The sequence below is a fragment of the Octopus bimaculoides genome, chromosome 7 (assembly GCF_001194135.2).
Source record: "Octopus bimaculoides isolate UCB-OBI-ISO-001 chromosome 7, ASM119413v2, whole genome shotgun sequence".
Classification (NCBI taxonomy): domain Eukaryota; kingdom Metazoa; phylum Mollusca; class Cephalopoda; order Octopoda; family Octopodidae; genus Octopus; species Octopus bimaculoides.
In genome coordinates, this window is record NC_068987.1 from 17,794,714 (window position 1) to 17,799,730 (window position 5,017).

Genomic DNA, 5,017 nt, shown 5'->3' on the forward strand with positions numbered 1-5,017 from the left:
TATATATATATATATATATATATATATATATATATATATATATATATAACATAGGTGGCCCGTTAGCAATTCAAACCTAAAGGTAAATAGTCTTACTTGTTTCAGTCATTTGACTGTGGTCATTCTGGAGCACGGCCTTTAGTCGCAGATATCGAGCCCAGGACGTATTCTTTGTAAGCCTAGTACTTATTCTACCGATCTATTTTCCTGAAACACGATGGTGGTGGAGAAGAAACACAGACACACGATCTTATACAATAGATAGATAGATAGATAGATAGATAGATAGATAGATAGATAGATAGATAGATAGATAGATAGACAGACAGATAGATAGAAAGATAGATAGATAGATAGATAGATAGATAGATAGATAGATAGATAGATAGATAGGACGTGCTTCTTTAAGTTTTCGTTTACAAAATCCACTCACAAAGCTTTCGTTGGCCCTAGCATCAGCTTAATTTGCATTAAAAAAATATATACGTAAAATGCATTTAAAAATGCAACTTGCAAATCGCACAATAATTTGTATACATGGAGGCAGTGAGCTGGCAAGAACGTTAGCACGCCGGGCGAGGCGAATGCTTAGCGGTATTTCGTCTGTCTTTGCTTTCTGAGTTCAAATTCCACCGAGGTTGACTTTGCCTTTCATCCTTTCAAGGTCGATAAATTAAGTACCACTTGCGTACTGTGGTCGATAAATTAAGTATCATTTGCGTACTGGAATCGATCTAATCGAAACTCTTTCCCTCTCTCCCTCTCTCTCTCTCTCTCTCTCTCTCTCTCTCTCTCTCTCTGTCATTCTCCCCCTCTCTCTGTCATTCTCCCCCTCTCTTTTTCTTCCCTCTCTGTCGTTCTCTGTCTCTCTCTTTGTCTCTCTCCTCTCTCTTTCTCTCTCCCTCTCTTTCTCTTTCTCTCAGACACACAAACACATACATACATCTATCCACACCCACCCACATATACAGACGCAGACGCACAACTTAAATTTCTACGCACTTCCAGCTTCAGTCTGTCATTTTGTTCAATCTGCTTCTCTTATAAAGATGATTACATATGCATATAAGTAAACATATATAATGTTTATTCATAACCTAAGCCCTTTTGGAAATTAAGCAATTATTGTCAGGTCATCAACCTAATAACATTAACCAAATGTGTTGCTAACATTTGGTAGCCATCATAATGACTAACTGAAATGACACTGGTTGAGACTAATTTTACTTGGGAGACCGAATAATTGAGAACATCTATCTGCATAAGTATTTATTCGTAGCAAATAAATGGATTGGATTATTGGATTTCATGATGCCATCCTAACGTTTGATCGATATATTGTTCCCAGTTGCATAAGATAATTATTGATTTCTTTGTTTTTGCGCTGCTCGCGGGTATAAATGTGTAGGTGATGAGAATACGTGAATTAATTTTGATCTTTGATCATTATTGTTACGTATATTATCGACCCGTAAAGCTGAGCAGTAAATAGTCGATCTCATGCTGCTCTGACAGTACCCGGCTTCCAGTCTCCGCCATGACCACGACCAGAATTTGTGGGTAGAGAGACTAAACAGTGGAAAAAGAACAAAATATACAGTGTCGCACAGCATTTTTATGCTTCTATGGTGGAAATCGAACATGAAATTACGTGATTTGAAAGGGAATTTCTTAAGCCCCAAAGCCATGACAAGATCCAATTTTATCGATCTCTGATGAGTGAAAAGCAAGTAACCGTCATTGGATTTGCACTCAGAACACTATGAATAGTCACTAAATCTAATTTCCGCAATTCATGTTGCCTGATAATTTACTGACTTTTCAGCTTCCTGTCAGTTACATTTAATATTCATTTCTAATTTAGGGGGACAAGCATCAGTTTTGAGTGGGTCGGCCAGTCGAACACATCAATGCCAATATTTGATTGGTACATTGTTTTTTTCGACCTCAGAGGAAAGGTGGCGCTAAGTTGAATATGTCGGTAATTCAACTCAGAACGTAAAGACATGCTGCAAAACATTTTTCTTATGCTCCGCCAATCCACTGCCGTGAATACTGCTGTCCCAAAAGTCACTGAGAGGTTTCAATTTCTAATAACTTCCTTCACTTTACAAATAAATGTATGAAATTTTCATTCTATATAAAGAACATAATGAAGATTAATATGCATAAGTCACATTTTGGAACCCTCCCCCCTGCCACACATGAAAAATGACATCCCTTAAATGGCAGCCATTTTCGGCTTCGCCCGCCCGTGCTCTTTCCAAAACTTGCACCATAACGCCCTCAAGAGTTTCCGACCCCACTTCTCTGATTTCTCTATTGATGTTCTCCTTCCAGGATCCAGGGTCTCCGGCTTGTTGACATAAACCCTCTCTTTCAGGTATCCCTAACTGAGATCTTTCCGCACCCGGCCAGTCAAAGTAGACCTCACACATGGGGAAACTTCTCATACGCAAGCGAAACAATGCAGTTGCTACGGCAACGCTTTGGAAAGAGAATAATCTTCAGCTACGGCAATGTCAACTGGCCTTCACGTTTCCCCAGACTTGACTAGTCCGGATTCTCTCTTGTGGGGATAACTCAAAGGGAAGGTTTACGCCAACAAACCGGAGACCCTGATGCATCTGAAGGAGAGCATCAGTAGAGAAATCAGAGAAGTGGGGTCTGAAACTCTTGGGGGCATTATGGTGCAAGTTTTGGAAAGGGCACGGGCGTGTGAAACCGAAAATGGCTGCCATTTAAGCGATGTCATCTTTTGGTATGTGATATAGTGGCGTTGTAAAATTTGACTACTGCTTATTAATTTTCGTTATCTCCTTTATATTGTATCAAAATCTCATGTATTTATTTCTAAAATTATGTTACTAAAATTTAAAACCCATCAGTGACTTTTAGGACACCCTGTATTTACTGAAAAATAAGTATTAATCATCATTAGAACATTAGTATGTTTTAGTTGCTGAATTTGATGTATGGAATTTAAACGGCATACTAATTCCTAAGCTATAAATATTCATAAAAGCGCATTTTGTCGTTGTTGCTTAGTCCCTCCTGGCGCTGTTGGAATATACATATGATAAAATAAACTTCAAACGTGACCTTTCCGTCATTTTAGTGGAAAATATATAAATTTATATATGAAGTATGATGAGGCTTGATGGAGATTCGACTGTTACTTTTAGTAGGCTACGCGAACACGTCGAAGAATCTTTCTTTTAATTTCTAAGTAATATTTTTTCTTTAGTTCCTTTTTATGAAACTTAGAAAACTGCCATGTGTTCTTTTTGTGTGTGTATATATAGATCGACTTTTTAGTCAATGAACTTAGAAATACATAATTGTCAATATTACTTCCAGCTATAGGAGTTCGTGACATTTCAACACATCATGTCTTCTGTATATTTCAGCACATTCATTTGATGTTTTCAAGAACTTAAAAGCAATAATAGTTTACATCTGACACATGAACTAAACGTGCTATGTTACAGACTTCAAACTAAATTGTATCAGACACTGCTATGATATAAGGCCGTAACGGCGATTATTAAAGAGCTCAGCATATTTTTCTCATCTAAGCCAGTGTTTCATACTTTTTTCTTATATACAACGGAAGGAAGAGTAATAAGACTACTAATAAAAGTGTATTAGCATCAATGAACGTGCTCTATTCGTATTATGCCACTAGATAAAACAAATTGAGTGTCAAGGTTTAATTCCTAACGCACCAAACAGAAGAAATGGTTCAGAAGACCAAAAAAAAAATACGATATATAATATACGTTTTATAGTTTCATAATGGCGTTATGTCCTGGTAAATTATTGTTGATATGATCACAACAATAACTGATCGAACTTTATAAGATTGATAGGAATATATAATGGAACATTAAACTCAATGATAGGTTTATCTTTCAATATGAAACAATGCTAAGCGTACAATTTAGGCTGCATTAAATCTTCCATTTCTCATATTCCAACGGAAGGCCTAGGTTTGATCTCATTAGATTATTTTTAATAGTATTCGTAGTGTTTGTAGTGGTGTCATGTTTTGTTACTATATTGTTATTGTTGTTGATGCGGACGTTTATTTTACACTTGCTAAATATTAACATAGGAAATAAACATATAGAAAATAAATATGCGTATTGCCTGAAATTATACCATACTAACATTAGTAAAAAAAAACTTTAGCTTGTATACTTCGATACAGGTTTATCTTTTTTGTGCAATAGCGATCTTTGCCGACCGAATGAAATCTCAACTCTATCCCGTCCATCACTGGTAAAATACATCGCTTATATATTTAATTTGAATAAGTATAAAAAGGAGCTGTGGATACACCAACAATATAAACTAATGTTCGCATCCAGGACATTCTCTTTAACTCATTAATATCGCAAAAGCTAACTTATTAGCACAAGCATATTTCCCTATAACAGGCAGAATAGTGTTCTGTGATAGTGAAACGCTGTACGAAAGAAAAATTAGTAAAATGTCAAGTTAAATTATTATGTTCAACAGCACTGCTCTCATCTCCTACAAATAAGCTTCTGCTACACATTTAATCTAAATCAAGTTTAATTTCTGAAATTCGCCATATAATCATTAGGTATAATACAGTGATGGCAAATCTACTGTGCTTCAGGTTCGTGAGCATCACCTTCAAGAAGAAGTCTATATTTTGCATAAAAATACATTACTGTCCATTAAATCAAAGTCAGGGAAACAGGCGTCTTAAATTTCGTATAGTACATTTTTATTTTTCTTGTCTCTCTAAATACTTATTCTACTGTTTGCTAAACGGTATCACAGGAAACGTCACATTATTCTATTCCTTCCTTTGGCGTATTTTCGTTCTTCGATTGCGCTTGTCTAACTCTTGTGTATTATTTGTTTCTTTGTCTTCTCTTAGTCTCAAAAACTACTACGCGTTATTTCTGTGATTTCATCTATGTACATTTATATATCTATCAATTTAAATATAGATGCGTATACATACATATGCATTATATAT